The sequence below is a fragment of the Anomaloglossus baeobatrachus genome, unplaced genomic scaffold (assembly GCF_048569485.1).
Source record: "Anomaloglossus baeobatrachus isolate aAnoBae1 unplaced genomic scaffold, aAnoBae1.hap1 Scaffold_589, whole genome shotgun sequence".
NCBI classification, from domain to species: Eukaryota; Metazoa; Chordata; class Amphibia; order Anura; family Aromobatidae; genus Anomaloglossus; species Anomaloglossus baeobatrachus.
Genome location: NW_027444952.1, coordinates 101,424 through 123,525, shown reverse-complemented (window position 1 = coordinate 123,525; position 22,102 = coordinate 101,424). Strand labels below are relative to the sequence as shown.

The 22,102-nt window shown below is 46.7% G+C and overlaps 13 non-coding genes and 1 pseudogene across 13 annotated transcripts; all 14 read right to left on the bottom strand.

Moving 5' to 3' along the window:
* Positions 1-828: 828 nt before the first annotated feature.
* On the bottom strand, positions 829-1,019 carry LOC142285065 (U2 spliceosomal RNA). The gene has a single exon (XR_012746488.1). It is a non-coding gene; the product is annotated as a U2 spliceosomal RNA (small nuclear RNA).
* A 1,387-nt stretch (positions 1,020-2,406) lies between these two features.
* On the bottom strand, positions 2,407-2,590 carry LOC142285113 (U2 spliceosomal RNA). Its single transcript, XR_012746542.1, has one exon. It is a non-coding gene; the product is annotated as a U2 spliceosomal RNA (small nuclear RNA).
* Positions 2,591-4,196: 1,606 nt separating this feature from the next.
* LOC142285062 (U2 spliceosomal RNA) lies at positions 4,197-4,387 on the bottom strand. Its single transcript, XR_012746486.1, has one exon. It is a non-coding gene; the product is annotated as a U2 spliceosomal RNA (small nuclear RNA).
* A 1,387-nt stretch (positions 4,388-5,774) lies between these two features.
* LOC142285061 (U2 spliceosomal RNA) lies at positions 5,775-5,965 on the bottom strand. Its single transcript, XR_012746485.1, has one exon. It is a non-coding gene; the product is annotated as a U2 spliceosomal RNA (small nuclear RNA).
* A 1,387-nt stretch (positions 5,966-7,352) lies between these two features.
* Positions 7,353-7,543, bottom strand: LOC142285060 (U2 spliceosomal RNA). The gene has a single exon (XR_012746484.1). It is a non-coding gene; the product is annotated as a U2 spliceosomal RNA (small nuclear RNA).
* Positions 7,544-8,930: 1,387 nt separating this feature from the next.
* On the bottom strand, positions 8,931-9,121 carry LOC142285059 (U2 spliceosomal RNA). The gene has a single exon (XR_012746483.1). It is a non-coding gene; the product is annotated as a U2 spliceosomal RNA (small nuclear RNA).
* Positions 9,122-10,508: 1,387 nt separating this feature from the next.
* On the bottom strand, positions 10,509-10,699 carry LOC142285058 (U2 spliceosomal RNA). The gene has a single exon (XR_012746482.1). It is a non-coding gene; the product is annotated as a U2 spliceosomal RNA (small nuclear RNA).
* Positions 10,700-12,086: 1,387 nt separating this feature from the next.
* Positions 12,087-12,277, bottom strand: LOC142285057 (U2 spliceosomal RNA). The gene has a single exon (XR_012746481.1). It is a non-coding gene; the product is annotated as a U2 spliceosomal RNA (small nuclear RNA).
* Positions 12,278-13,664: 1,387 nt separating this feature from the next.
* LOC142285104 (U2 spliceosomal RNA) lies at positions 13,665-13,855 on the bottom strand. The gene has a single exon (XR_012746531.1). It is a non-coding gene; the product is annotated as a U2 spliceosomal RNA (small nuclear RNA).
* Positions 13,856-15,242: 1,387 nt separating this feature from the next.
* On the bottom strand, positions 15,243-15,441 carry LOC142285106 (U2 spliceosomal RNA). Its single transcript, XR_012746533.1, has one exon. It is a non-coding gene; the product is annotated as a U2 spliceosomal RNA (small nuclear RNA).
* A 983-nt stretch (positions 15,442-16,424) lies between these two features.
* On the bottom strand, positions 16,425-16,569 carry LOC142285119 (U2 spliceosomal RNA; annotated as a pseudogene).
* A 1,387-nt stretch (positions 16,570-17,956) lies between these two features.
* On the bottom strand, positions 17,957-18,147 carry LOC142285056 (U2 spliceosomal RNA). The gene has a single exon (XR_012746480.1). It is a non-coding gene; the product is annotated as a U2 spliceosomal RNA (small nuclear RNA).
* Positions 18,148-19,534: 1,387 nt separating this feature from the next.
* On the bottom strand, positions 19,535-19,725 carry LOC142285055 (U2 spliceosomal RNA). The gene has a single exon (XR_012746479.1). It is a non-coding gene; the product is annotated as a U2 spliceosomal RNA (small nuclear RNA).
* A 1,387-nt stretch (positions 19,726-21,112) lies between these two features.
* LOC142285054 (U2 spliceosomal RNA) lies at positions 21,113-21,303 on the bottom strand. Its single transcript, XR_012746478.1, has one exon. It is a non-coding gene; the product is annotated as a U2 spliceosomal RNA (small nuclear RNA).
* Between the last annotated feature and the right edge of the window lie 799 nt (positions 21,304-22,102).

Here is a 22,102-nt window from a genome sequence, read left to right as displayed (position 1 = left end):
GGGGGCATTGTGACAAGCCGCCAGTGTTCCGTCTCTTCATGTTGTGCACAGTTCAAACGGAAAATACATCAACAGGCAGACTACAGAAAAGCTTACTATCAAAGGTTAGAGGGGGGCTTTCTCAGAGGGCTTTTTACAGTTTTTCTATTCCCAATTAGCCGTTTAAGTGTACTTATTGAAAGTAGTAATTCTTTCATAGGCCGCCCTTTCTTAGTATTTGACGTTCCTTATATTGCGGTATGAGGCTTCGCAGTAGGTTGCAAACATTCATCACCCATGACTGTCCCCAATTGAGCTCAGAAGCTCAATGTCTATCATGACCTCTCTTTTAGAATGTCCAAGAGCAAGCAAACTATTCCTCCAGGAGAGGGCGCCAACAGACTACTAAAGAGATCATCATTACTCAAAGAAAACCCCAAAAACCAATGCATGATAGGAATAAACAGGTAACTTTCTTTGGAGTGGAAGCGGAGAGATCGCACCAGATGCCAATTCTAGATCTTATCACACCTGTGGTCACTGCAGCAGCAGGTGAATCCACTTTGTCCAAAAGGGATCTATTCCATTCAATTGCAAATGATCTAGATAAGACAGAGAACTGCAGCACGGGGACATAGCCGAGTTGGTCAGGTTGAGTGGTGATGAGTTTGCTATTTGGATGAATAAAGAAAGTCAAAAGTGTGAAAGATAAAAAACAAAAGGAGGAAGTGTGAAAAGTGAATGGGCCAAATTGAGGTGCATATGAAGACGTATGCTTTCTTCCAATTCATTAAATCGGGCTAATATGAATCAGGTGAATTGAGTTCTGCTTTTGGAAACTGGGTTAAGAAGGGGTGCACCGTTCCTGGAGGTACTGCAATACCAGGTCAATGCGTGGAGTGGACAGAGCAAGCTCTTTTTCCATCTCCCTGTTCTAAAAATCCATTTAATATATGGTCCCCAGATAGGGGACGTATCAGATATTAAACTGATAAGAACAGATACTACACTTGATCTTAGCCAAAAGGCCGAGAAGCGATAACCAGAATTGGTTTGGGCCTCGAGTGGCACCCTGGCCTATGCCGGACACATCTTAGGGAGAGAGAGCGAGAGGGAGACAAACCCACGCCTACACAAGACATTTTGTCACCCAAGCCAACCCTTGAAAAGGCTGCTTTGCAGAGCAAAAACAAGAAGAATGGTGCGTTTTGCAGCCGCCGCCCACTGCAATGAATCTGAATAACTCCTCCTTTAGGGCGCAAGCAACTCCCCTCCCCCTTGCAGTCTTTCCAATTCACGATACAAAAAGACGGACAGGACAGGTTGCCTGACTTTCCGTCACTGCCACCCTTTGCCATCCTTACCCGTAGAAAGCCCTTTCATCATCCCCAAACCCTAATCTTTTCCCTTTCCTTCCCAGCCCCCAAACCCTGCCCTCTGTACCTTTCTCACCACCCGCTTCCCTTCTCCTGTCATCCCCCTACCACCCGGGAAAAAAAGAGATTGCCCCCTCCTTCCACTAGCCCACCCTCCCACCCAAAGAACAACTTCTTCTGCGCAGCTTGTTTTCTAGGCAGCAGCGCTATTGTGATGTCATCGGGGGGCATTGTGACAAGCCGCCAGTGTTCCGTCTCTTCATGTTGTGCACAGTTCAAACGGAAAATACATCAACAGGCAGACTACAGAAAAGCTTACTATCAAAGGTTAGAGGGGGGCTTTCTCAGAGGGCTTTTTACAGTTTTTCTATTCCCAATTAGCCGTTTAAGTGTACTTATTGAAAGTAGTAATTCTTTCATAGGCCGCCCTTTCTTAGTATTTGACGTTCCTTATATTGCGGTATGAGGCTTCGCAGTAGGTTGCAAACATTCATCACCCATGACTGTCCCCAATTGAGCTCAGAAGCTCAATGTCTATCATGACCTCTCTTTTAGAATGTCCAAGAGCAAGCAAACTATTCCTCCAGGAGAGGGCGCCAACAGACTACTAAAGAGATCATCATTACTCAAAGAAAACCCCAAAAACCAATGCATGATAGGAATAAACAGGTAACTTTCTTTGGAGTGGAAGCGGAGAGATCGCACCAGATGCCAATTCTAGATCTTATCACACCTGTGGTCACTGCAGCAGCAGGTGAATCCACTTTGTCCAAAAGGGATCTATTCCATTCAATTGCAAATGATCTAGATAAGACAGAGAACTGCAGCACGGGGACATAGCCGAGTTGGTCAGGTTGAGTGGTGATGAGTTTGCTATTTGGATGAATAAAGAAAGTCAAAAGTGTGAAAGATAAAAAACAAAAGGAGGAAGTGTGAAAAGTGAATGGGCCAAATTGAGGTGCATATGAAGACGTATGCTTTCTTCCAATTCATTAAATCGGGCTAATATGAATCAGGTGAATTGAGTTCTGCTTTTGGAAACTGGGTTAAGAAGGGGTGCACCGTTCCTGGAGGTACTGCAATACCAGGTCAATGCGTGGAGTGGACAGAGCAAGCTCTTTTTCCATCTCCCTGTTCTAAAAATCCATTTAATATATGGTCCCCAGATAGGGGACGTATCAGATATTAAACTGATAAGAACAGATGAGATTTCATCCGCAATTTTCAGAATCAAGGTAGCCCCGAAGGCCAGCAGGCCACCACACAAAAGCGCAGTGCCTGGGTGATCGCCTCCCGAGCCCAGGAACCACCAGCCACAAGGGGACGTAAGCACCAAAAGGCGCAACAATCCCCGAGGCCGGCGGTTGTGCAAGCCCGGGCCCCTCCCAGCCAAGACCAAGGCAAACCCAATGAAGGGACTACACTTGATCTTAGCCAAAAGGCCGAGAAGCGATAACCAGAATTGGTTTGGGCCTCGAGTGGCACCCTGGCCTATGCCGGACACATCTTAGGGAGAGAGAGCGAGAGGGAGACAAACCCACGCCTACACAAGACATTTTGTCACCCAAGCCAACCCTTGAAAAGGCTGCTTTGCAGAGCAAAAACAAGAAGAATGGTGCGTTTTGCAGCCGCCGCCCACTGCAATGAATCTGAATAACTCCTCCTTTAGGGCGCAAGCAACTCCCCTCCCCCTTGCAGTCTTTCCAATTCACGATACAAAAAGACGGACAGGACAGGTTGCCTGACTTTCCGTCACTGCCACCCTTTGCCATCCTTACCCGTAGAAAGCCCTTTCATCATCCCCAAACCCTAATCTTTTCCCTTTCCTTCCCAGCCCCCAAACCCTGCCCTCTGTACCTTTCTCACCACCCGCTTCCCTTCTCCTGTCATCCCCCTACCACCCGGGAAAAAAAGAGATTGCCCCCTCCTTCCACTAGCCCACCCTCCCACCCAAAGAACAACTTCTTCTGCGCAGCTTGTTTTCTAGGCAGCAGCGCTATTGTGATGTCATCGGGGGGCATTGTGACAAGCCGCCAGTGTTCCGTCTCTTCATGTTGTGCACAGTTCAAACGGAAAATACATCAACAGGCAGACTACAGAAAAGCTTACTATCAAAGGTTAGAGGGGGGCTTTCTCAGAGGGCTTTTTACAGTTTTTCTATTCCCAATTAGCCGTTTAAGTGTACTTATTGAAAGTAGTAATTCTTTCATAGGCCGCCCTTTCTTAGTATTTGACGTTCCTTATATTGCGGTATGAGGCTTCGCAGTAGGTTGCAAACATTCATCACCCATGACTGTCCCCAATTGAGCTCAGAAGCTCAATGTCTATCATGACCTCTCTTTTAGAATGTCCAAGAGCAAGCAAACTATTCCTCCAGGAGAGGGCGCCAACAGACTACTAAAGAGATCATCATTACTCAAAGAAAACCCCAAAAACCAATGCATGATAGGAATAAACAGGTAACTTTCTTTGGAGTGGAAGCGGAGAGATCGCACCAGATGCCAATTCTAGATCTTATCACACCTGTGGTCACTGCAGCAGCAGGTGAATCCACTTTGTCCAAAAGGGATCTATTCCATTCAATTGCAAATGATCTAGATAAGACAGAGAACTGCAGCACGGGGACATAGCCGAGTTGGTCAGGTTGAGTGGTGATGAGTTTGCTATTTGGATGAATAAAGAAAGTCAAAAGTGTGAAAGATAAAAAACAAAAGGAGGAAGTGTGAAAAGTGAATGGGCCAAATTGAGGTGCATATGAAGACGTATGCTTTCTTCCAATTCATTAAATCGGGCTAATATGAATCAGGTGAATTGAGTTCTGCTTTTGGAAACTGGGTTAAGAAGGGGTGCACCGTTCCTGGAGGTACTGCAATACCAGGTCAATGCGTGGAGTGGACAGAGCAAGCTCTTTTTCCATCTCCCTGTTCTAAAAATCCATTTAATATATGGTCCCCAGATAGGGGACGTATCAGATATTAAACTGATAAGAACAGATACTACACTTGATCTTAGCCAAAAGGCCGAGAAGCGATAACCAGAATTGGTTTGGGCCTCGAGTGGCACCCTGGCCTATGCCGGACACATCTTAGGGAGAGAGAGCGAGAGGGAGACAAACCCACGCCTACACAAGACATTTTGTCACCCAAGCCAACCCTTGAAAAGGCTGCTTTGCAGAGCAAAAACAAGAAGAATGGTGCGTTTTGCAGCCGCCGCCCACTGCAATGAATCTGAATAACTCCTCCTTTAGGGCGCAAGCAACTCCCCTCCCCCTTGCAGTCTTTCCAATTCACGATACAAAAAGACGGACAGGACAGGTTGCCTGACTTTCCGTCACTGCCACCCTTTGCCATCCTTACCCGTAGAAAGCCCTTTCATCATCCCCAAACCCTAATCTTTTCCCTTTCCTTCCCAGCCCCCAAACCCTGCCCTCTGTACCTTTCTCACCACCCGCTTCCCTTCTCCTGTCATCCCCCTACCACCCGGGAAAAAAAGAGATTGCCCCCTCCTTCCACTAGCCCACCCTCCCACCCAAAGAACAACTTCTTCTGCGCAGCTTGTTTTCTAGGCAGCAGCGCTATTGTGATGTCATCGGGGGGCATTGTGACAAGCCGCCAGTGTTCCGTCTCTTCATGTTGTGCACAGTTCAAACGGAAAATACATCAACAGGCAGACTACAGAAAAGCTTACTATCAAAGGTTAGAGGGGGGCTTTCTCAGAGGGCTTTTTACAGTTTTTCTATTCCCAATTAGCCGTTTAAGTGTACTTATTGAAAGTAGTAATTCTTTCATAGGCCGCCCTTTCTTAGTATTTGACGTTCCTTATATTGCGGTATGAGGCTTCGCAGTAGGTTGCAAACATTCATCACCCATGACTGTCCCCAATTGAGCTCAGAAGCTCAATGTCTATCATGACCTCTCTTTTAGAATGTCCAAGAGCAAGCAAACTATTCCTCCAGGAGAGGGCGCCAACAGACTACTAAAGAGATCATCATTACTCAAAGAAAACCCCAAAAACCAATGCATGATAGGAATAAACAGGTAATTTTCTTTGGAGTGGAAGCGGAGAGATCGCACCAGATGCCAATTCTAGATCTTATCACACCTGTGGTCACTGCAGCAGCAGGTGAATCCACTTTGTCCAAAAGGGATCTATTCCATTCAATTGCAAATGATCTAGATAAGACAGAGAACTGCAGCACGGGGACATAGCCGAGTTGGTCAGGTTGAGTGGTGATGAGTTTGCTATTTGGATGAATAAAGAAAGTCAAAAGTGTGAAAGATAAAAAACAAAAGGAGGAAGTGTGAAAAGTGAATGGGCCAAATTGAGGTGCATATGAAGACGTATGCTTTCTTCCAATTCATTAAATCGGGCTAATATGAATCAGGTGAATTGAGTTCTGCTTTTGGAAACTGGGTTAAGAAGGGGTGCACCGTTCCTGGAGGTACTGCAATACCAGGTCAATGCGTGGAGTGGACAGAGCAAGCTCTTTTTCCATCTCCCTGTTCTAAAAATCCATTTAATATATGGTCCCCAGATAGGGGACGTATCAGATATTAAACTGATAAGAACAGATACTACACTTGATCTTAGCCAAAAGGCCGAGAAGCGATAACCAGAATTGGTTTGGGCCTCGAGTGGCACCCTGGCCTATGCCGGACACATCTTAGGGAGAGAGAGCGAGAGGGAGACAAACCCACGCCTACACAAGACATTTTGTCACCCAAGCCAACCCTTGAAAAGGCTGCTTTGCAGAGCAAAAACAAGAAGAATGGTGCGTTTTGCAGCCGCCGCCCACTGCAATGAATCTGAATAACTCCTCCTTTAGGGCGCAAGCAACTCCCCTCCCCCTTGCAGTCTTTCCAATTCACGATACAAAAAGACGGACAGGACAGGTTGCCTGACTTTCCGTCACTGCCACCCTTTGCCATCCTTACCCGTAGAAAGCCCTTTCATCATCCCCAAACCCTAATCTTTTCCCTTTCCTTCCCAGCCCCCAAACCCTGCCCTCTGTACCTTTCTCACCACCCGCTTCCCTTCTCCTGTCATCCCCCTACCACCCGGGAAAAAAAGAGATTGCCCCCTCCTTCCACTAGCCCACCCTCCCACCCAAAGAACAACTTCTTCTGCGCAGCTTGTTTTCTAGGCAGCAGCGCTATTGTGATGTCATCGGGGGGCATTGTGACAAGCCGCCAGTGTTCCGTCTCTTCATGTTGTGCACAGTTCAAACGGAAAATACATCAACAGGCAGACTACAGAAAAGCTTACTATCAAAGGTTAGAGGGGGGCTTTCTCAGAGGGCTTTTTACAGTTTTTCTATTCCCAATTAGCCGTTTAAGTGTACTTATTGAAAGTAGTAATTCTTTCATAGGCCGCCCTTTCTTAGTATTTGACGTTCCTTATATTGCGGTATGAGGCTTCGCAGTAGGTTGCAAACATTCATCACCCATGACTGTCCCCAATTGAGCTCAGAAGCTCAATGTCTATCATGACCTCTCTTTTAGAATGTCCAAGAGCAAGCAAACTATTCCTCCAGGAGAGGGCGCCAACAGACTACTAAAGAGATCATCATTACTCAAAGAAAACCCCAAAAACCAATGCATGATAGGAATAAACAGGTAACTTTCTTTGGAGTGGAAGCGGAGAGATCGCACCAGATGCCAATTCTAGATCTTATCACACCTGTGGTCACTGCAGCAGCAGGTGAATCCACTTTGTCCAAAAGGGATCTATTCCATTCAATTGCAAATGATCTAGATAAGACAGAGAACTGCAGCACGGGGACATAGCCGAGTTGGTCAGGTTGAGTGGTGATGAGTTTGCTATTTGGATGAATAAAGAAAGTCAAAAGTGTGAAAGATAAAAAACAAAAGGAGGAAGTGTGAAAAGTGAATGGGCCAAATTGAGGTGCATATGAAGACGTATGCTTTCTTCCAATTCATTAAATCGGGCTAATATGAATCAGGTGAATTGAGTTCTGCTTTTGGAAACTGGGTTAAGAAGGGGTGCACCGTTCCTGGAGGTACTGCAATACCAGGTCAATGCGTGGAGTGGACAGAGCAAGCTCTTTTTCCATCTCCCTGTTCTAAAAATCCATTTAATATATGGTCCCCAGATAGGGGACGTATCAGATATTAAACTGATAAGAACAGATACTACACTTGATCTTAGCCAAAAGGCCGAGAAGCGATAACCAGAATTGGTTTGGGCCTCGAGTGGCACCCTGGCCTATGCCGGACACATCTTAGGGAGAGAGAGCGAGAGGGAGACAAACCCACGCCTACACAAGACATTTTGTCACCCAAGCCAACCCTTGAAAAGGCTGCTTTGCAGAGCAAAAACAAGAAGAATGGTGCGTTTTGCAGCCGCCGCCCACTGCAATGAATCTGAATAACTCCTCCTTTAGGGCGCAAGCAACTCCCCTCCCCCTTGCAGTCTTTCCAATTCACGATACAAAAAGACGGACAGGACAGGTTGCCTGACTTTCCGTCACTGCCACCCTTTGCCATCCTTACCCGTAGAAAGCCCTTTCATCATCCCCAAACCCTAATCTTTTCCCTTTCCTTCCCAGCCCCCAAACCCTGCCCTCTGTACCTTTCTCACCACCCGCTTCCCTTCTCCTGTCATCCCCCTACCACCCGGGAAAAAAAGAGATTGCCCCCTCCTTCCACTAGCCCACCCTCCCACCCAAAGAACAACTTCTTCTGCGCAGCTTGTTTTCTAGGCAGCAGCGCTATTGTGATGTCATCGGGGGGCATTGTGACAAGCCGCCAGTGTTCCGTCTCTTCATGTTGTGCACAGTTCAAACGGAAAATACATCAACAGGCAGACTACAGAAAAGCTTACTATCAAAGGTTAGAGGGGGGCTTTCTCAGAGGGCTTTTTACAGTTTTTCTATTCCCAATTAGCCGTTTAAGTGTACTTATTGAAAGTAGTAATTCTTTCATAGGCCGCCCTTTCTTAGTATTTGACGTTCCTTATATTGCGGTATGAGGCTTCGCAGTAGGTTGCAAACATTCATCACCCATGACTGTCCCCAATTGAGCTCAGAAGCTCAATGTCTATCATGACCTCTCTTTTAGAATGTCCAAGAGCAAGCAAACTATTCCTCCAGGAGAGGGCGCCAACAGACTACTAAAGAGATCATCATTACTCAAAGAAAACCCCAAAAACCAATGCATGATAGGAATAAACAGGTAACTTTCTTTGGAGTGGAAGCGGAGAGATCGCACCAGATGCCAATTCTAGATCTTATCACACCTGTGGTCACTGCAGCAGCAGGTGAATCCACTTTGTCCAAAAGGGATCTATTCCATTCAATTGCAAATGATCTAGATAAGACAGAGAACTGCAGCACGGGGACATAGCCGAGTTGGTCAGGTTGAGTGGTGATGAGTTTGCTATTTGGATGAATAAAGAAAGTCAAAAGTGTGAAAGATAAAAAACAAAAGGAGGAAGTGTGAAAAGTGAATGGGCCAAATTGAGGTGCATATGAAGACGTATGCTTTCTTCCAATTCATTAAATCGGGCTAATATGAATCAGGTGAATTGAGTTCTGCTTTTGGAAACTGGGTTAAGAAGGGGTGCACCGTTCCTGGAGGTACTGCAATACCAGGTCAATGCGTGGAGTGGACAGAGCAAGCTCTTTTTCCATCTCCCTGTTCTAAAAATCCATTTAATATATGGTCCCCAGATAGGGGACGTATCAGATATTAAACTGATAAGAACAGATACTACACTTGATCTTAGCCAAAAGGCCGAGAAGCGATAACCAGAATTGGTTTGGGCCTCGAGTGGCACCCTGGCCTATGCCGGACACATCTTAGGGAGAGAGAGCGAGAGGGAGACAAACCCACGCCTACACAAGACATTTTGTCACCCAAGCCAACCCTTGAAAAGGCTGCTTTGCAGAGCAAAAACAAGAAGAATGGTGCGTTTTGCAGCCGCCGCCCACTGCAATGAATCTGAATAACTCCTCCTTTAGGGCGCAAGCAACTCCCCTCCCCCTTGCAGTCTTTCCAATTCACGATACAAAAAGACGGACAGGACAGGTTGCCTGACTTTCCGTCACTGCCACCCTTTGCCATCCTTACCCGTAGAAAGCCCTTTCATCATCCCCAAACCCTAATCTTTTCCCTTTCCTTCCCAGCCCCCAAACCCTGCCCTCTGTACCTTTCTCACCACCCGCTTCCCTTCTCCTGTCATCCCCCTACCACCCGGGAAAAAAAGAGATTGCCCCCTCCTTCCACTAGCCCACCCTCCCACCCAAAGAACAACTTCTTCTGCGCAGCTTGTTTTCTAGGCAGCAGCGCTATTGTGATGTCATCGGGGGGCATTGTGACAAGCCGCCAGTGTTCCGTCTCTTCATGTTGTGCACAGTTCAAACGGAAAATACATCAACAGGCAGACTACAGAAAAGCTTACTATCAAAGGTTAGAGGGGGGCTTTCTCAGAGGGCTTTTTACAGTTTTTCTATTCCCAATTAGCCGTTTAAGTGTACTTATTGAAAGTAGTAATTCTTTCATAGGCCGCCCTTTCTTAGTATTTGACGTTCCTTATATTGCGGTATGAGGCTTCGCAGTAGGTTGCAAACATTCATCACCCATGACTGTCCCCAATTGAGCTCAGAAGCTCAATGTCTATCATGACCTCTCTTTTAGAATGTCCAAGAGCAAGCAAACTATTCCTCCAGGAGAGGGCGCCAACAGACTACTAAAGAGATCATCATTACTCAAAGAAAACCCCAAAAACCAATGCATGATAGGAATAAACAGGTAACTTTCTTTGGAGTGGAAGCGGAGAGATCGCACCAGATGCCAATTCTAGATCTTATCACACCTGTGGTCACTGCAGCAGCAGGTGAATCCACTTTGTCCAAAAGGGATCTATTCCATTCAATTGCAAATGATCTAGATAAGACAGAGAACTGCAGCACGGGGACATAGCCGAGTTGGTCAGGTTGAGTGGTGATGAGTTTGCTATTTGGATGAATAAAGAAAGTCAAAAGTGTGAAAGATAAAAAACAAAAGGAGGAAGTGTGAAAAGTGAATGGGCCAAATTGAGGTGCATATGAAGACGTATGCTTTCTTCCAATTCATTAAATCGGGCTAATATGAATCAGGTGAATTGAGTTCTGCTTTTGGAAACTGGGTTAAGAAGGGGTGCACCGTTCCTGGAGGTACTGCAATACCAGGTCAATGCGTGGAGTGGACAGAGCAAGCTCTTTTTCCATCTCCCTGTTCTAAAAATCCATTTAATATATGGTCCCCAGATAGGGGACGTATCAGATATTAAACTGATAAGAACAGATACTACACTTGATCTTAGCCAAAAGGCCGAGAAGCGATAACCAGAATTGGTTTGGGCCTCGAGTGGCACCCTGGCCTATGCCGGACACATCTTAGGGAGAGAGAGCGAGAGGGAGACAAACCCACGCCTACACAAGACATTTTGTCACCCAAGCCAACCCTTGAAAAGGCTGCTTTGCAGAGCAAAAACAAGAAGAATGGTGCGTTTTGCAGCCGCCGCCCACTGCAATGAATCTGAATAACTCCTCCTTTAGGGCGCAAGCAACTCCCCTCCCCCTTGCAGTCTTTCCAATTCACGATACAAAAAGACGGACAGGACAGGTTGCCTGACTTTCCGTCACTGCCACCCTTTGCCATCCTTACCCGTAGAAAGCCCTTTCATCATCCCCAAACCCTAATCTTTTCCCTTTCCTTCCCAGCCCCCAAACCCTGCCCTCTGTACCTTTCTCACCACCCGCTTCCCTTCTCCTGTCATCCCCCTACCACCCGGGAAAAAAAGAGATTGCCCCCTCCTTCCACTAGCCCACCCTCCCACCCAAAGAACAACTTCTTCTGCGCAGCTTGTTTTCTAGGCAGCAGCGCTATTGTGATGTCATCGGGGGGCATTGTGACAAGCCGCCAGTGTTCCGTCTCTTCATGTTGTGCACAGTTCAAACGGAAAATACATCAACAGGCAGACTACAGAAAAGCTTACTATCAAAGGTTAGAGGGGGGCTTTCTCAGAGGGCTTTTTACAGTTTTTCTATTCCCAATTAGCCGTTTAAGTGTACTTATTGAAAGTAGTAATTCTTTCATAGGCCGCCCTTTCTTAGTATTTGACGTTCCTTATATTGCGGTATGAGGCTTCGCAGTAGGTTGCAAACATTCATCACCCATGACTGTCCCCAATTGAGCTCAGAAGCTCAATGTCTATCATGACCTCTCTTTTAGAATGTCCAAGAGCAAGCAAACTATTCCTCCAGGAGAGGGCGCCAACAGACTACTAAAGAGATCATCATTACTCAAAGAAAACCCCAAAAACCAATGCATGATAGGAATAAACAGGTAACTTTCTTTGGAGTGGAAGCGGAGAGATCGCACCAGATGCCAATTCTAGATCTTATCACACCTGTGGTCACTGCAGCAGCAGGTGAATCCACTTTGTCCAAAAGGGATCTATTCCATTCAATTGCAAATGATCTAGATAAGACAGAGAACTGCAGCACGGGGACATAGCCGAGTTGGTCAGGTTGAGTGGTGATGAGTTTGCTATTTGGATGAATAAAGAAAGTCAAAAGTGTGAAAGATAAAAAACAAAAGGAGGAAGTGTGAAAAGTGAATGGGCCAAATTGAGGTGCATATGAAGACGTATGCTTTCTTCCAATTCATTAAATCGGGCTAATATGAATCAGGTGAATTGAGTTCTGCTTTTGGAAACTGGGTTAAGAAGGGGTGCACCGTTCCTGGAGGTACTGCAATACCAGGTCAATGCGTGGAGTGGACAGAGCAAGCTCTTTTTCCATCTCCCTGTTCTAAAAATCCATTTAATATATGGTCCCCAGATAGGGGACGTATCAGATATTAAACTGATAAGAACAGATACTACACTTGATCTTAGCCAAAAGGCCGAGAAGCGATAACCAGAATTGGTTTGGGCCTCGAGTGGCACCCTGGCCTATGCCGGACACATCTTAGGGAGAGAGAGCGAGAGGGAGACAAACCCACGCCTACACAAGACATTTTGTCACCCAAGCCAACCCTTGAAAAGGCTGCTTTGCAGAGCAAAAACAAGAAGAATGGTGCGTTTTGCAGCCGCCGCCCACTGCAATGAATCTGAATAACTCCTCCTTTAGGGCGCAAGCAACTCCCCTCCCCCTTGCAGTCTTTCCAATTCACGATACAAAAAGACGGACAGGACAGGTTGCCTGACTTTCCGTCACTGCCACCCTTTGCCATCCTTACCCGTAGAAAGCCCTTTCATCATCCCCAAACCCTAATCTTTTCCCTTTCCTTCCCAGCCCCCAAACCCTGCCCTCTGTACCTTTCTCACCACCCGCTTCCCTTCTCCTGTCATCCCCCTACCACCCGGGAAAAAAAGAGATTGCCCCCTCCTTCCACTAGCCCACCCTCCCACCCAAAGAACAACTTCTTCTGCGCAGCTTGTTTTCTAGGCAGCAGCGCTATTGTGATGTCATCGGGGGGCATTGTGACAAGCCGCCAGTGTTCCGTCTCTTCATGTTGTGCACAGTTCAAACGGAAAATACATCAACAGGCAGACTACAGAAAAGCTTACTATCAAAGGTTAGAGGGGGGCTTTCTCAGAGGGCTTTTTACAGTTTTTCTATTCCCAATTAGCCGTTTAAGTGTACTTATTGAAAGTAGTAATTCTTTCATAGGCCGCCCTTTCTTAGTATTTGACGTTCCTTATATTGCGGTATGAGGCTTCGCAGTAGGTTGCAAACATTCATCACCCATGACTGTCCCCAATTGAGCTCAGAAGCTCAATGTCTATCATGACCTCTCTTTTAGAATGTCCAAGAGCAAGCAAACTATTCCTCCAGGAGAGGGCGCCAACAGACTACTAAAGAGATCATCATTACTCAAAGAAAACCCCAAAAACCAATGCATGATAGGAATAAACAGGTAACTTTCTTTGGAGTGGAAGCGGAGAGATCGCACCAGATGCCAATTCTAGATCTTATCACACCTGTGGTCACTGCAGCAGCAGGTGAATCCACTTTGTCCAAAAGGGATCTATTCCATTCAATTGCAAATGATCTAGATAAGACAGAGAACTGCAGCACGGGGACATAGCCGAGTTGGTCAGGTTGAGTGGTGATGAGTTTGCTATTTGGATGAATAAAGAAAGTCAAAAGTGTGAAAGATAAAAAACAAAAGGAGGAAGTGTGAAAAGTGAATGGGCCAAATTGAGGTGCATATGAAGACGTATGCTTTCTTCCAATTCATTAAATCGGGCTAATATGAATCAGGTGAATTGAGTTCTGCTTTTGGAAACTGGGTTAAGAAGGGGTGCACCGTTCCTGGAGGTACTGCAATACCAGGTCAATGCGTGGAGTGGACAGAGCAAGCTCTTTTTCCATCTCCCTGTTCTAAAAATCCATTTAATATATGGTCCCCAGATAGGGGACGTATCAGATATTAAACTGATAAGAACAGATACTACACTTGATTTTAGCCAAAAGGCCGAGAAGCGATAACCAGAATTGGTTTGGGCCTCGAGTGGCACCCTGGCCTATGCCGGACACATCTTAGGGAGAGAGAGCGAGAGGGAGACAAACCCACGCCTACACAAGACATTTTGTCACCCAAGCCAACCCTTGAAAAGGCTGCTTTGCAGAGCAAAAACAAGAAGAATGGTGCGTTTTGCAGCCGCCGCCCACTGCAATGAATCTGAATAACTCCTCCTTTAGGGCGCAAGCAACTCCCCTCCCCCTTGCAGTCTTTCCAATTCACGATACAAAAAGACGGACAGGACAGGTTGCCTGACTTTCCGTCACTGCCACCCTTTGCCATCCTTACCCGTAGAAAGCCCTTTCATCATCCCCAAACCCTAATCTTTTCCCTTTCCTTCCCAGCCCCCAAACCCTGCCCTCTGTACCTTTCTCACCACCCGCTTCCCTTCTCCTGTCATCCCCCTACCACCCGGGAAAAAAAGAGATTGCCCCCTCCTTCCACTAGCCCACCCTCCCACCCAAAGAACAACTTCTTCTGCGCAGCTTGTTTTCTAGGCAGCAGCGCTATTGTGATGTCATCGGGGGGCATTGTGACAAGCCGCCAGTGTTCCGTCTCTTCATGTTGTGCACAGTTCAAACGGAAAATACATCAACAGGCAGACTACAGAAAAGCTTACTATCAAAGGTTAGAGGGGGGCTTTCTCAGAGGGCTTTTTACAGTTTTTCTATTCCCAATTAGCCGTTTAAGTGTACTTATTGAAAGTAGTAATTCTTTCATAGGCCGCCCTTTCTTAGTATTTGACGTTCCTTATATTGCGGTATGAGGCTTCGCAGTAGGTTGCAAACATTCATCACCCATGACTGTCCCCAATTGAGCTCAGAAGCTCAATGTCTATCATGACCTCTCTTTTAGAATGTCCAAGAGCAAGCAAACTATTCCTCCAGGAGAGGGCGCCAACAGACTACTAAAGAGATCATCATTACTCAAAGAAAACCCCAAAAACCAATGCATGATAGGAATAAACAGGTAACTTTCTTTGGAGTGGAAGCGGAGAGATCGCACCAGATGCCAATTCTAGATCTTATCACACCTGTGGTCACTGCAGCAGCAGGTGAATCCACTTTGTCCAAAAGGGATCTATTCCATTCAATTGCAAATGATCTAGATAAGACAGAGAACTGCAGCACGGGGACATAGCCGAGTTGGTCAGGTTGAGTGGTGATGAGTTTGCTATTTGGATGAATAAAGAAAGTCAAAAGTGTGAAAGATAAAAAACAAAAGGAGGAAGTGTGAAAAGTGAATGGGCCAAATTGAGGTGCATATGAAGACGTATGCTTTCTTCCAATTCATTAAATCGGGCTAATATGAATCAGGTGAATTGAGTTCTGCTTTTGGAAACTGGGTTAAGAAGGGGTGCACCGTTCCTGGAGGTACTGCAATACCAGGTCAATGCGTGGAGTGGACAGAGCAAGCTCTTTTTCCATCTCCCTGTTCTAAAAATCCATTTAATATATGGTCCCCAGATAGGGGACGTATCAGATATTAAACTGATAAGAACAGATTTTTTTGATTTAATGAAGCTTTCCAAAGCACCACAAAAAATGCATGACCGAAGTCACACCAAAAACAGTGCAAAGGCTAGGATTCGTGTGGACCCCACCGTGAGGAGAGGGTCCCCAAAAATCAACCCCGTCCCTCCGAGCCAGAAGGCCACAGCAAGGGTCAGGGATCTTCGGTGCTCCCCCAAGCCGAAGCCTGGTTGAGCCTTGTCGTTGCTCCCAGCGTCCACCCAGGCATCTTACCCAAGTGGAGTAGAGAGCTACTAGTTGTTGGTTTCTGATAAGAACAGATTTTTGATTTAATGAAGCTTTCCAAAGCACCGCAAAAATGCATGACCGAAGTCACACCAAAAACAGTGCAAAGGCTAGGATTCGTGTGGACCCCTCCGTGAGAAGAGGATCCCCAAAAATCAACCCTGTCCCTCCGAGCCAGAAGGCCACAGCGAGGGTCAGGGATCTTCGGTGCTCCCCCAAGCCGAAGCCTGGTTGAGCCTTGTTGTTGCTCCCAGCGTCCACCGAGGCATCTTACCCAAGTGGAGTAGGGAGCTACTAGTCGTTGGTTTCGCAGCCGAGACTGCCCGGACCGTCAACCGGTGTTGGTTTCTCAGCCCAAGGCTGACCGGACCTCCAACCGGGTGTTGGTTTCTCAGCCCAAGGCTGACCGGACCTCCAACCGGGTGTTGGTTTCTCAGCCCAAGGCTAACCGGACCTCCAACCGGGTGTTGGTTTCTCAGCCAAAGCTGACCCGGACCTCCAACCGAGTGTTGGTTTCTCAGCCCAAAGCTGACCGGACCTCCGACCGGGATTATAAAAATTTCCCTTCTTAGCCAGAAGGCCGGGATAGGGCAATATGCTTGGAAAGTATGAATAGGCAAGGCGCGGCGTGCGACAGAGTCTGAGGCTTACCAGGGTCCCAACCTAGCAAGTTCAGACTCCCTCCAGGGTGTCCATTCCTGGGGCACATTGCACCATAACCCCCACACTTACTCAGTCTAATAGCCTCGATCCTGGTAGGGCCATGGTTTCCTCTAGATGGATATACTATCCTCCTAAAGTACTAACAAGCGCAACCTTCCAGTGTGCATTGCATCATTGTACTAAGGTGGCCGGAGCCTTAAACCACCTTTTCAAACGATACTACTACACTTGATCTTAGCCAAAAGGCCGAGAAGCGATAACCAGAATTGGTTTGGGCCTCGAGTGGCACCCTGGCCTATGCCGGACACATCTTAGGGAGAGAGAGCGAGAGGGAGACAAACCCACGCCTACACAAGACATTTTGTCACCCAAGCCAACCCTTGAAAAGGCTGCTTTGCAGAGCAAAAACAAGAAGAATGGTGCGTTTTGCAGCCGCCGCCCACTGCAATGAATCTGAATAACTCCTCCTTTAGGGCGCAAGCAACTCCCCTCCCCCTTGCAGTCTTTCCAATTCACGATACAAAAAGACGGACAGGACAGGTTGCCTGACTTTCCGTCACTGCCACCCTTTGCCATCCTTACCCGTAGAAAGCCCTTTCATCATCCCCAAACCCTAATCTTTTCCCTTTCCTTCCCAGCCCCCAAACCCTGCCCTCTGTACCTTTCTCACCACCCGCTTCCCTTCTCCTGTCATCCCCCTACCACCCGGGAAAAAAAGAGATTGCCCCCTCCTTCCACTAGCCCACCCTCCCACCCAAAGAACAACTTCTTCTGCGCAGCTTGTTTTCTAGGCAGCAGCGCTATTGTGATGTCATCGGGGGGCATTGTGACAAGCCGCCAGTGTTCCGTCTCTTCATGTTGTGCACAGTTCAAACGGAAAATACATCAACAGGCAGACTACAGAAAAGCTTACTATCAAAGGTTAGAGGGGGGCTTTCTCAGAGGGCTTTTTACAGTTTTTCTATTCCCAATTAGCCGTTTAAGTGTACTTATTGAAAGTAGTAATTCTTTCATAGGCCGCCCTTTCTTAGTATTTGACGTTCCTTATATTGCGGTATGAGGCTTCGCAGTAGGTTGCAAACATTCATCACCCATGACTGTCCCCAATTGAGCTCAGAAGCTCAATGTCTATCATGACCTCTCTTTTAGAATGTCCAAGAGCAAGCAAACTATTCCTCCAGGAGAGGGCGCCAACAGACTACTAAAGAGATCATCATTACTCAAAGAAAACCCCAAAAACCAATGCATGATAGGAATAAACAGGTAACTTTCTTTGGAGTGGAAGCGGAGAGATCGCACCAGATGCCAATTCTAGATCTTATCACACCTGTGGTCACTGCAGCAGCAGGTGAATCCACTTTGTCCAAAAGGGATCTATTCCATTCAATTGCAAATGATCTAGATAAGACAGAGAACTGCAGCACGGGGACATAGCCGAGTTGGTCAGGTTGAGTGGTGATGAGTTTGCTATTTGGATGAATAAAGAAAGTCAAAAGTGTGAAAGATAAAAAACAAAAGGAGGAAGTGTGAAAAGTGAATGGGCCAAATTGAGGTGCATATGAAGACGTATGCTTTCTTCCAATTCATTAAATCGGGCTAATATGAATCAGGTGAATTGAGTTCTGCTTTTGGAAACTGGGTTAAGAAGGGGTGCACCGTTCCTGGAGGTACTGCAATACCAGGTCAATGCGTGGAGTGGACAGAGCAAGCTCTTTTTCCATCTCCCTGTTCTAAAAATCCATTTAATATATGGTCCCCAGATAGGGGACGTATCAGATATTAAACTGATAAGAACAGATACTACACTTGATCTTAGCCAAAAGGCCGAGAAGCGATAACCAGAATTGGTTTGGGCCTCGAGTGGCACCCTGGCCTATGCCGGACACATCTTAGGGAGAGAGAGCGAGAGGGAGACAAACCCACGCCTACACAAGACATTTTGTCACCCAAGCCAACCCTTGAAAAGGCTGCTTTGCAGAGCAAAAACAAGAAGAATGGTGCATTTTGCAGCCGCCGCCCACTGCAATGAATCTGAATAACTCCTCCTTTAGGGCGCAAGCAACTCCCCTCCCCCTTGCAGTCTTTCCAATTCACGATACAAAAAGACGGACAGGACAGGTTGCCTGACTTTCCGTCACTGCCACCCTTTGCCATCCTTACCCGTAGAAAGCCCTTTCATGATCCCCAAACCCTAATCTTTTCCCTTTCCTTCCCAGCCCCCAAACCCTGCCCTCTGTACCTTTCTCACCACCCGCTTCCCTTCTCCTGTCATCCCCCTACCACCCGGGAAAAAAAGAGATTGCCCCCTCCTTCCACTAGCCCACCCTCCCACCCAAAGAACAACTTCTTCTGCGCAGCTTGTTTTCTAGGCAGCAGCGCTATTGTGATGTCATCGGGGGGCATTGTGACAAGCCGCCAGTGTTCCGTCTCTTCATGTTGTGCACAGTTCAAACGGAAAATACATCAACAGGCAGACTACAGAAAAGCTTACTATCAAAGGTTAGAGGGGGGCTTTCTCAGAGGGCTTTTTACAGTTTTTCTATTCCCAATTAGCCGTTTAAGTGTACTTATTGAAAGTAGTAATTCTTTCATAGGCCGCCCTTTCTTAGTATTTGACGTTCCTTATATTGCGGTATGAGGCTTCGCAGTAGGTTGCAAACATTCATCACCCATGACTGTCCCCAATTGAGCTCAGAAGCTCAATGTCTATCATGACCTCTCTTTTAGAATGTCCAAGAGCAAGCAAACTATTCCTCCAGGAGAGGGCGCCAACAGACTACTAAAGAGATCATCATTACTCAAAGAAAACCCCAAAAACCAATGCATGATAGGAATAAACAGGTAACTTTCTTTGGAGTGGAAGCGGAGAGATCGCACCAGATGCCAATTCTAGATCTTATCACACCTGTGGTCACTGCAGCAGCAGGTGAATCCACTTTGTCCAAAAGGGATCTATTCCATTCAATTGCAAATGATCTAGATAAGACAGAGAACTGCAGCACGGGGACATAGCCGAGTTGGTCAGGTTGAGTGGTGATGAGTTTGCTATTTGGATGAATAAAGAAAGTCAAAAGTGTGAAAGATAAAAAACAAAAGGAGGAAGTGTGAAAAGTGAATGGGCCAAATTGAGGTGCATATGAAGACGTATGCTTTCTTCCAATTCATTAAATCGGGCTAATATGAATCAGGTGAATTGAGTTCTGCTTTTGGAAACTGGGTTAAGAAGGGGTGCACCGTTCCTGGAGGTACTGCAATACCAGGTCAATGCGTGGAGTGGACAGAGCAAGCTCTTTTTCCATCTCCCTGTTCTAAAAATCCATTTAATATATGGTCCCCAGATAGGGGACGTATCAGATATTAAACTGATAAGAACAGATACTACACTTGATCTTAGCCAAAAGGCCGAGAAGCGATAACCAGAATTGGTTTGGGCCTCGAGTGGCACCCTGGCCTATGCCGGACACATCTTAGGGAGAGAGAGCGAGAGGGAGACAAACCCACGCCTACACAAGACATTTTGTCACCCAAGCCAACCCTTGAAAAGGCTGCTTTGCAGAGCAAAAACAAGAAGAATGGTGCGTTTTGCAGCCGCCGCCCACTGCAATGAATCTGAATAACTCCTCCTTTAGGGCGCAAGCAACTCCCCTCCCCCTTGCAGTCTTTCCAATTCACGATACAAAAAGACGGACAGGACAGGTTGCCTGACTTTCCGTCACTGCCACCCTTTGCCATCCTTACCCGTAGAAAGCCCTTTCATCATCCCCAAACCCTAATCTTTTCCCTTTCCTTCCCAGCCCCCAAACCCTGCCCTCTGTACCTTTCTCACCACCCGCTTCCCTTCTCCTGTCATCCCCCTACCACCCGGGAAAAAAAGAGATTGCCCCCTCCTTCCACTAGCCCACCCTCCCACCCAAAGAACAACTTCTTCTGCGCAGCTTGTTTTCTAGGCAGCAGCGCTATTGTGATGTCATCGGGGGGCATTGTGACAAGCCGCCAGTGTTCCGTCTCTTCATGTTGTGCACAGTTCAAACGGAAAATACATCAACAGGCAGACTACAGAAAAGCTTACTATCAAAGGTTAGAGGGGGGCTTTCTCAGAGGGCTTTTTACAGTTTTTCTATTCCCAATTAGCCGTTTAAGTGTACTTATTGAAAGTAGTAATTCTTTCATAGGCCGCCCTTTCTTAGTATTTGACGTTCCTTATATTGCGGTATGAGGCTTCGCAGTAGGTTGCAAACATTCATCACCCATGACTGTCCCCAATTGAGCTCAGAAGCTCAATGTCTATCATGACCTCTCTTTTAGAATGTCCAAGAGCAAGCAAACTATTCCTCCAGGAGAGGGCGCCAACAGACTACTAAAGAGATCATCATTACTCAAAGAAAACCCCAAAAACCAATGCATGATAGGAATAAACAGGTAACTTTCTTTGGAGTGGAAGCGGAGAGATCGCACCAGATGCCAATTCTAGATCTTATCACACCTGTGGTCACTGCAGCAGCAGGTGAATCCACTTTGTCCAAAAGGGATCTATTCCATTCAATTGCAAATGATCTAGATAAGACAGAGAACTGCAGCACGGGGACATAGCCGAGTTGGTCAGGTTGAGTGGTGATGAGTTTGCTATTTGGATGAATAAAGAAAGTCAAAAGTGTGAAAGATAAAAAACAAAAGGAGGAAGTGTGAAAAGTGAATGGGCCAAATTGAGGTGCATATGAAGACGTATGCTTTCTTCCAATTCATTAAATCGGGCTAATATGAATCAGGTGAATTGAGTTCTGCTTTTGGAAACTGGGTTAAGAAGGGGTGCACCGTTCCTGGAGGTACTGCAATACCAGGTCAATGCGTGGAGTGGACAGAGCAAGCTCTTTTTCCATCTCCCTGTTCTAAAAATCCATTTAATATATGGTCCCCAGATAGGGGACGTATCAGATATTAAACTGATAAGAACAGATACTACACTTGATCTTAGCCAAAAGGCCGAGAAGCGATAACCAGAATTGGTTTGGGCCTCGAGTGGCACCCTGGCCTATGCCGGACACATCTTAGGGAGAGAGAGCGAGAGGGAGACAAACCCACGCCTACACAAGACATTTTGTCACCCAAGCCAACCCTTGAAAAGGCTGCTTTGCAGAGCAAAAACAAGAAGAATGGTGCGTTTTGCAGCCGCCGCCCACTGCAATGAATCTGAATAACTCCTCCTTTAGGGCGCAAGCAACTCCCCTCCCCCTTGCAGTCTTTCCAATTCACGATACAAAAAGACGGACAGGACAGGTTGCCTGACTTTCCGTCACTGCCACCCTTTGCCATCCTTACCCGTAGAAAGCCCTTTCATCATCCCCAAACCCTAATCTTTTCCCTTTCCTTCCCAGCCCCCAAACCCTGCCCTCTGTACCTTTCTCACCACCCGCTTCCCTTCTCCTGTCATCCCCCTACCACCCGGGAAAAAAAGAGATTGCCCCCTCCTTCCACTAGCCCACCCTCCCACCCAAAGAACAACTTCTTCTGCGCAGCTTGTTTTCTAGGCAGCAGCGCTATTGTGATGTCATCGGGGGGCATTGTGACAAGCCGCCAGTGTTCCGTCTCTTCATGTTGTGCACAGTTCAAACGGAAAATACATCAACAGGCAGACTACAGAAAAGCTTACTATCAAAGGTTAGAGGGGGGCTTTCTCAGAGGGCTTTTTACAGTTTTTCTATTCCCAATTAGCCGTTTAAGTGTACTTATTGAAAGTAGTAATTCTTTCATAGGCCGCCCTTTCTTAGTATTTGACGTTCCTTATATTGCGGTA